The sequence below is a fragment of the Gymnoscopelus microlampas genome (assembly GCF_963454915.1).
Source record: "Gymnoscopelus microlampas genome assembly, chromosome: 9".
In the NCBI taxonomy this organism is placed as follows: domain Eukaryota; kingdom Metazoa; phylum Chordata; class Actinopteri; order Myctophiformes; family Myctophidae; genus Gymnoscopelus; species Gymnoscopelus microlampas.
The window spans coordinates 1,993,538-2,003,455 of NC_139946.1; the positions used below are offsets into that span (position 1 = coordinate 1,993,538).

Consider the following 9,918-nt stretch of genomic DNA (forward strand, 5'->3'; position numbering starts at 1 on the left):
GCATATCTACAAGCTCAACACGTTGCATCTTGTGGATTTATTTCATTTAATGAAATTGTCTGTGGGTTTTATAAATATTGAGTCATTGAAAAGTATTAACGCAGGGGTCCGGGACCCCTAGGGGGTCCTCAGAGTTACTACAGGGGGTCCGCCAAATCTTTGGGATAAGATTTTTTATTTTACCTTAACCACTTGAACCCTAGCATCACTTTTCTGAGGAGAACTTTAGCCCAAAAAATAGCAGATCTACAAGCTCACAACGCCTCGCGCTGTGAGGCGTTGTGAGCTTGTAGATCGACTATTTTTTGGCAAAGAGTGTAGAGGGAAAAAAGAGCAGACCAAGTAAACAAAAAAAGTTACATCTGAAACACAATTTTATACAATATGGAGGGGGTCCCTGCTTCGTCTCTCTCTCTCAGCTAGGGGGTCCTTGGCCTGAAAAAGTTTGAAGACCCCTGTATTAACGCCCAAACTTTTTCATGTGAAGGCCCCCAAAATGCTTTGTATTTGGCTGCGGTCTTCCCACTTTGAGAACCATTGAACTACAGAGTCACCAGTAAAACTCAGTATACACACAGTACAAACTGTAAGCCATGGTCCATTACTTTGTATAACTAGTGGCTTGAAGCTTAAATCCTAATCTACTAGCACTGGTAAGAAAGGCATAATTGGTCTTGTTTGTCTAATTTGACACAGCAGAAATAGTACATTCACAAGAGAAAGACTTCATTATCCTAAAACAAACATCACAGATGGTGATGCAACTAACCAACTTAACATAATGGATGCACAACCTGAGGGTTGAAATACATGTAGGAATAATGGCTGGTAAATAACATGTCTAATTAAATGTTATCTTGTGCAATAAAAAAATATGAAAAAGAAAGTAATTGTCGTGCCACACAAAGATAATTAGTTAAGGGGTGGCAGTGGCTAAATCTGTAGGGACTTGACTTGGAAGAGGTGGCTTCAGACTGGTTTGTCCCCTTTGACATCTAGAGGCCCCATGTAGTTAGTCAGGATGCAACAGATGCTCCACAGCTGATTGACTGAGCCTGTCATGGACAGAGGAACAAGTCCATCCCAAATATGGTATTCTTTGACCCTGCGTATGGCCCTCTCTACCAAAATCCTCAGACGGGCAATAGCCTGGGTCTTCCGGGTGTCCTCCTCGCTGAGCTGAGCTGTTTTCTTTAACGGAGGGATGATGAGTGTTGCCTGCACGTCAGAAAGCATCTTCTCAATCAGGGGCCTGTTCCTCAAAAGGTGAATAAACTAAGCCTGGACTTAAGCCAAATCCAGACTTGACAAAGTCGGGTCCATATAAGCCTCGTTTATTCCGTTCCTCAAAGCAAAGCCAGGCTGAAAAGGAGCGACTTTGTCGAGCTAGGCCTTGTCAAGCCAGGCTGTGTCGAGCCAGGATAATGAAGCCAAGCTTCACGTATTTCTATAAAAGACCATGAAAGTCGATAGCAGAATCCTTGAACTTGACCAATCATGGAGTCCAAAACCAGAGCGGCGTTCCTCTCTGTGGCTGAACAGCAGCATTGCAGCAGCTCATGGAATCATACAAGGAAGTGAAATGTATTATAAGCGAGAACGCGACCGCAATAAATAGATCCAGGGAGACATCGTGGCAAAGTATTGCAAGCACACACAGTGTGTGTGTGTGTGTGTGTGTGTGTGTGTGTGTGTGTGTGTGTGTGTGTGTGTGTGCGTGTGCGCGCGACGGTACGGGACGGCAACGGGACGCACGGGACGGGACGGGGGGGTTGACCGCGACTGGGGGCCGCGACGGGATGAGTGGGGGACGGGGGTACGGGGGGGGGGATGGGGGGGGGGGGGGGGGGGCGGGACACGCAATAACCCCACATTTGCAAGACCACTTTGGTAGAGGTTTGGGTTGTGTAGTTCATGATGTAACTCCAAAGGTGGACAAGAAATAAAAAATAATTTCTCCATTGACTAGAAATTGATCATTTAAAATATGCTCCTCATTGACTTACATTCAGTGAAGAGGCTCTTTGTAATATATATATATATATATATATATATATATATATATATATATATATATATATATATATATATATATATATATATATATATATAAATATATAGATATTTTTTTTATAATATTAAAAAAAATCTGTAATATATTATCAAACATCTAACAACAATATGAACTATAGTGTTAACAGAGTGACAATGACATATCACGAGTCATTGTGAAACAATTATGATTCATGGTCACACTATTTCAGTAATATAATTATTTTGATTATATCTTATTGTATTTATTTCATTTTATTTGAATGCAAGGTCATTAAAATGAGTCCATATTCAAACACATGTGTTGAATTAACTGTGGAAAAACTTGAAGAACAAGGCACTGGATTAAGTAAGCTTGGCTGTTAGCCTGCTCCTGACCAGGCTAACTTCACAGCTAAATTGCCATGGTAACTAAGGTAGGATTGCTTCAATTCTCTTTTGAGGAATCGGGTCATGGCTAAACTTAGCCAGGGTGAACTGGCTAAACTAATCTTCAAGCTAATTCAGCTTTTGAGGAACCGATTCAGCCCTAATCCTGGCTAAATTAAGCCAGGATAGGTGTTAAAGCCAGGCTTAAGCTTTAATTCTCTTTTGAGGAACAGGCCTCAGGAAACCCTTGTCTGCCATTACTCCATCTCCGGGCTGAAGTAACTTTAACAGCTGTGATTTACGAGTTATTTCTATGTCTGAGATAGAGCCTGTATACAGTTTGGAAACGAATGTGATTACACCACATGGGGAGATTCCTAAGAGTCCTTTAAAGGTGGTGTGGTTTTTATAGCTGGAGAACATTTCTGACTGTAGTGAGAGAGAGGATGCCGTTTCACAGCGTATCTCGGTGCAGTCTATTATGACTCTGACTTCAGGGCAGTACAGCTTGAACTTGTCTGGCATTGTAGCTTGCACTTTCTCTCTTGACATCCACAACGGCAGTGAGCCAAGAACAAGAAAAAGGTAGCTAGTCCATGTTAAGATGATGCGGCTAACTGTGGACTGGCTGACCTTAAATATGGAGGCCAATGTTCTCTCATGAAGCCCAGCTGCAACACGACACAGAAACATGAAGAACTCGTCAATGAGTGGGAGTTTGCGACGAGGGCTACAGGTAGGTAGATCTTGTGCTGTTCGCTGTGCCTTGGACCAGTAGACTAGTTTGGAAGCAGAGGGCTTAATTGACTCCCAAAACACAGTGAAAACCTCCTTGGAGATGAATTTGGTGTAATACCGAAAGTCATCATCTGTGACACAATACTGGAAAATCACCGGCTGCTGCACATCAACTTTCAGCTGACCGAGTTCCATTTCCAGGAGTAACACTTTCAGCTCCAACTCCCGGATTCTTCCAGAGGCAGTGTCCAGTTTACCTTAAGAGGAAGAAAAAGCATACATATCACTAATCCATCTATACATTTTACAATCTAATACGCTAAGTCTAGTACGCCTACTCTTCAGCTCAGGGACAGTAGTGTTGGTGGAGCAGACATTAAACATAAATCACCTGCAATAACTGTTCGGTCAAGAATCTTCCTCAAATGCCTTGACCGAAATATTCAATTATTCAATACTTTTTAACAATATTATTAACTAACTGCCATGTATCTTTTCTGTAAGACAACATGCTTTTACATAGTATGTTTTGTAATACTAACCAGGAGATGGCCGACAGTCATAATCATGATCTTTGGCCTCTGCACCTGTAGTGCCTTGCCTCCTCTGTACTGTCCCCTGCCCACTGTCCTCTGTCCGCTGAACTGTCACCTGTCTTCAGGATTGTCCTCTGTCCTCTGGACGGCTCCTTGACCTCTGCAGGCTGTGCTGTCCCCTGGGACAGACATCTCTGCAGAGTCATCCAAGACAGCAGCACACAGACGCTTGTGTGCTCGCTGGAAAACTGGCACCCGAGGTTGTGAACCTTTCCCTAGAAGCGTAAAAAAATGTTGACACACTTTATTGTGATGATTTTAGGTAATAATTTGTCACACCCAAAAGATATCACAAATATCATAGGGTAAGTGATAGTTTTTGGTTAAAACTAAATGTTTTTTTTTGTGAAAAGGTTAAAGCTCTAAATTCTCATAGTAGCCTACTCATTGCTATAGTGCGTTTAGTAACAGGGGTCTCCTGGTCTCTCCAGCTCTTTAATAAACAGCAAATACAGCAGGTAGGTTGCAAATTTCAGGATAGAGTACCCATTTATTAGCTTAAATGTTAGTGTTCCAGTTCCATTGGATAAAATCGGTAGCCTTATCTGAAAATGCATTTTCTGTTTACTAAAGAGCTGGACAGACAGGGAGACCCCTTTTACTGAACAAACACCTATCACAATCTAGAGATAGTTAACACCTATTTTAACAAAGCAATATCACTTAAGCTAACTTTAACATAACAAGTCAATGTGAACTTTGTTGTAAAAGACTAATAGGTTTAACATTGTCGTGTGTTAATTACCCCATTCATTCCAGTGGAATCTAGAAGGCACTGCTCCTGGTTTAATGTGTGTGCGTCCGTTTATTTTGGTGGACTTCTTTAGATCCCCTGGATCAAAGTGTTCACTACAAACAAAGGTGCTCCCACGAGCTATTCTAAATGTTGGTACCTCATCTCGCTTGATCGCAATCACCCATTTTGCACGTAGTGTTTTATCCACAGGGAACTCGTGGAAGCTCATATGGGGGGATTTGCGCTTGTTGTTAACGCAGTAAGGTACACTACAGTGGTGTGACATATTGCTGTTGAGAGAGAGAAAAAGGCAACAATGATTTATCTCTAAGGTAATGTTAGCATTGATATATGGCAAGTATATATTGCAATAAAAAGCAAATGCTAAAAAAAGTAGCCTAAATGTGTTACACACACAATACATGATAAAGAATAATCGATATCCAGTATCCACTGAGGATTCATGTATCTTATTAGTGGTTAATCAAAGAATTCATATACCTGTATAGTTGAGGTAGGTTAAACTTTGTCTTGGCTCAGGGAGGACGACACACAGCTGTCATGCAGTCCTGCCCGGTGCCTTGAAGGAAGGAGTGATCAGTTGTAAATAATCAGTTGTTGCAGGTGTAATGAAAACCTCAGCTGAGCATATGTGCCCTGGCAACTTCACAAATTATTTCTTGAGAGCTAGGCTTTGAAATCATGCAATATCATTTCCATAGTGTCGCCTCTTAAAATGCTTTACTTGTCCATCATTCAACTTTTCAGATCTGCATGTAAGCATGAAATGCATCAAGTCAGGTTATTTCCTAATCATCTCTTATTTGACAGGGATGTTAAAACACGCAGTGGTGGAAAAGTACGCAATTATTTTACTTAAGTAAAAGTATCAATACTGCAATGTATACACTCTGTTACAAGTAAAAGTCTGGAATTCAAAATGGACTTGAATAAAAGTACAAAAGTATTGGTATCAAAATATACTTAACAGTACCAAAAGTAGAAAGTATACTCATTATGTAGAATGTCCCATAGCAGATCTACAAGTTCAATAGCTTGTAGATCTGCTATTTTCAAATAGCCAAAGTATTAAAGGTGGAATGTGGTTAATGTATGTTTTGTAATAATCATCAACATCTGCAAAGTAACTAGTTACTAAAGTTTTCAAATAATTTCAGTGGAGTAAAAGTACAATATTTGCATCTGAGATGTAGTGGAGTAGAAGTTACAGTAATGAATATTGGAAATACTCCAGTAAAGTAAAAGTACCTACAAATTGTACTTAAGTACAGTACTTGGGTAGATGTACTTTAGTTACTTTCCACCACTGTAAATACGTCGGGTTCATTTGGTTATAGCTATATGTACACACACACAGTGAGATACAAAGCATAACACACTGGATTATAATGGATATCCACTAATGTTATATCTGATTACAAATAAATTCTAGTTTTAAACAAAACCTACACCCTGGCATCGCCACTTAATCATTTATATAAAAAAAAGAAAGAAAACAAGGAGCATAAACGTATCACACAGGCAGGCAGGAGCAGGGCTACTATTATTAGCATTACTAGCATACATTCTCAACCCAATCTAAGGCATTTTCCGAATTTTAAAATGTAAAAAAACGATAGTACTATCAAGAAAACAAGATGATAAAACAGCAAACAGTAGTAGAATTTACTTTACCATAAAAATCCAAGAGCTGCTGGCTTGGTTCTGGAGAGACCCTGTGTAGCCTGACGGACAAAATCCAGTGAATCCCCACTACTGCTAAACCGGAAGTGAACCGGAAGTTGTCTGACGTCACGTGAATAAGGCCTATTGTGAAGACACAAGAGAAGGAACCATTGTTCTGTATCTGATGCCATTGTGTATTCTATTTTATGCATTTCAGGTGATGTAGTGCAACAACCATGACAACTGTATGAACTGTTGTGTTGATTAGTTAATGTAAATAATTCGTTTTTGTTTGTTTGATGAAAAAGAGTAAGATTTATAATTTGGGAACACTTTTAGCCTGTTAGCTACAATATTAGCATAGCTACAATTTTAGCACATGGTGTTGCTGTGATCATACTGCTTACTGCAGAAGGCCTGCTATAAAGCTAAAGCTAGTGTGTGTGCTATATGTCTACTGGATAAAGCTATATGTAATCTGGACTGTAAATTGGATTATGATGGGATTTGAAGGTATTCCTCTTGGTTATTTCTAATTACTGTATTACTGTTGATAGAACTATTTCTTTATTTGCTATTGTTATTTTAGATAGATGCATTTATTATTTGTGTATTGTTGTCTTTATTCATTAAAAATAAAGTGTTCACTATTTCATTTGTGATATTTATTTTGTAAAATATTGAACAAGGTTGAGTTACCAAAATGTGAACTATGTCCACAGTATCACATCAAATTTCTGTACCACCCATTTGCTGTTGTACAAAGTGTCTCTGATTAACAATTGATCTGTAAAAGGTAAGTTAAGTATTTGTTAATAGTTAGTAAATGAGGAGTAGTTGCAACTTTAGAATAACTACCCAATAACATATATTAACTATTAACAAATACTTAACTTATGTTAGTAAATGAGGACTAGCTGCAACTGTAGAATAACTACCCAATAACATATATTAACTATTAACAAATACTTAACTCATGTTAGTAAATGAGGAGTTATTGCAACTTTAGAATAACTACCCAATAACATATATTAACCATTAACAAATACTTAATTCATGTTAGTAAATGAGGAGTAGTTGCAACTTTAGAATAACTACCCAATAACATATATTAACCATTAACAAATACTTAATTCATGTTAGTAAATGAGGAGTAGCTGCAACTTTAGAATAACTACCCAATAACACATATTAACCATCAACAAATACTTAATTTATGTTAGTAAATGAGAAGTAGTTGCAACTTTAGAATAACTACCCAATAACATATATTAACCATTAACAAATACTTAACTAGCCATTAGTAAGTGAGTTACTAACAGCTTGCTCATAATCCTTTGAACATATATAAGGTTTTTATTTTATTTTATTTAACCTTTATTTAACCAGTAAAAACACATTGAGACACAGTCTCTTTTTCAAGTGGGAACTGGCCAAGATGCAGCGTTAAATTTACACAGTCTAAGCTTAACATACGAATACAAAACAAACAACAAAATAGTCATCCAAGATACATCACAAATACATAAGATAACTCCTAATGATACACTTTACACAATAGAAAAAAGCCAATAGTCAAACAGGAAATAGTAATACACACAGTGTACAACCAATACACAAGGTGTAGTTAGTTTGTGAGTAATCTATCCCTTATCTATAAGGAATAGTTATAACTCCTTACTAACTGGTCTACACGTGATCTATTAGCTAGTTATAAGGCATTTATAAGATAGTCATACATCATTAGCAGACAGTTAATAAGTCAGTTAACTAATCATTTGTGAGTGATCTATTATCTATCTACAAGGCATATTTATAAATCCTTAACATACTACTAAAACATATTTAACAAATCATTGTTAACTCATTAACTAATAGTTTGTGAGTAGTCTATTAACTATCTATAAGGCATGGTTACAAGTCCTTAACTAGCTGTTGACAAATATTTAACAAAACATTAATAACTCATTAAATAATGGTTTATAAATGATCTCTATTAAGTAGTTATAAGGCATTGTAATTAATCCTTAACTGACTGTTAACTAATGCTTAACAAGGCATTAATAACTCATTAACTAACAGTTTATGAATGATCTATTAACTACTTATAACGGATAGTTATTCTAAAGTGTTACCGTTGCGTTCTATCTGGAGCTTTTTAACAGCTATAGAGGAAATGTGAACAGTCCATGATGCCCTGTGCTCCACTCTCCTCCATATGATCCTAGTGTAACCAACCTACAGGCAAGGGGCCATGTCCCTGCTGCTATCGGACAGGTGAATACAGAAAGCAATACTTGTTTGTTACAGCCCATGCCATAATGATAAGTCACTGATGACCACTGGTAATATTACTTAGAAACAACCAGACTCTCCTGTGAGCCAGTCTGACATAGGGATATACTTGTCTGCTTGACACCACTGGGGACTGACCTGCATCGCTACCTATGTCTGCCCACGAGCACCTATCTTGGGCATAGGAGGAGCCAGCAGATCTGCATGGGGGTCCACTTGGGATGAGCGTATCTCCAGTGATCCAGACCGACATAGGGACACCCCTGTCGGCCTTACACATAGCCATGCACCACATGGAGTTCTTAGAACCACCATCACCAGCAACCGACTCACATATCAACACTCCTGGGCTCACAAGTGCCTCACTCTACAGCATTGTTTCTTTGGCAGCTGTTATGAGATGGGAAAGGGAATCAGCCGATGGAGTGCTCTCTTGGTACCCATAACTTTGATCTTCCATGCTCCAAGTGCCCAGGGATCTATCCAGTGACCCCCATACTCCCCTTTACCCACCTGAGGGGCATCCTAGGCTCACTAAAGCAAAATGCAATCAAGTTAATACCTGGTTTAGTCAAAAGTATATGTTGTTTTAAATATACAGTATTTCAGCATAGTGGTGGCCGCCATCTTTAAATGGTCCATTTTGAGCCATTATCAGCCATTTCTGAGCTGGGCATACAGCAGATTTGGATCCAGCACCCCTTATTACCCCTAAAACCATGTATGCCATACTAACACAATTTGCCTTCAGGGTTAAGATTGTTTTAAATCTGACGTACATGAAGACTAATTTCGATTGTTGCCATTTTGGAAAATGGGTAAAAAAAAAAAAAGGAAATGACAAAGTTAGGTGTAATTTGAAGTAATTCGATCAGAATATTCAAAACATCAATATTGTAACTCCAGTTGATTTCTCACACAGTGTTGACCCGCGATTTTTGTAACCCATTTTTTTCACCCGGTGCCAATTTCCTAAGTGATCCTGGGCGCTACACCAGCCCTACACCAGCGCTACACCAGTCCCCCACAGCCAGGGAGGCCAGGGCCGAGCTCATGCTTCCTTCAGTGCGTGAGAGCCAACTGACCTTCTTGTCACCTGACAGGGGGGAGTTTCCCTGGTTGGACGTAGCGCGTGGAAGGAACACGTTATTCCAACCAGTTCCCTTCCCCTCCATCAGGCGCCCCGGCTGTCATGGGGGAGGCGGTATAGCGACCAGGATTACTACATGTTTTTGTGAGGGTATTAACTACCCTAGAAGACACGGGGAGAACATGCAAACTCCACACAGAGTAGGCCCTTTCGCCAACCCCACCCTGGGTATGGGCGCTGATGACGCGGAGGAGAATAATAATAATAATAATAATAATGCATTTTATTTATAAAGCACTTTAAATTTTTTCAAATCTCAAAGTGCTACAAAATTAAAATCAAGGCATAGTGGAAAA

At 39.0% G+C, this 9,918-nt stretch overlaps 1 long non-coding RNA gene across 2 annotated transcripts in view; it reads right to left on the minus strand.

Moving 5' to 3' along the window:
• LOC311052388 overlaps positions 1 to 5,073 on the minus strand; it is a 127,770-nt gene extending 122,697 nt beyond the window's left edge. Inside the window, exons 1-4 of one of the 2 annotated variants that reach the window (XR_014601512.1) lie at positions 4,993 to 5,073; positions 4,501 to 4,781; positions 3,702 to 3,970; positions 2,664 to 3,416 (exon numbers count right to left, since the gene is read on the minus strand). This is a non-coding gene — a long non-coding RNA (uncharacterized lncRNA). Of the gene's footprint in view, positions 1 to 2,663; positions 3,417 to 3,701; positions 3,971 to 4,500; positions 4,782 to 4,992 lie in introns of those variants that run through there. The other variant, XR_014601511.1, reaches the window with a different exon arrangement.
• Positions 5,074 to 9,918: the final 4,845 nt, after the last annotated feature.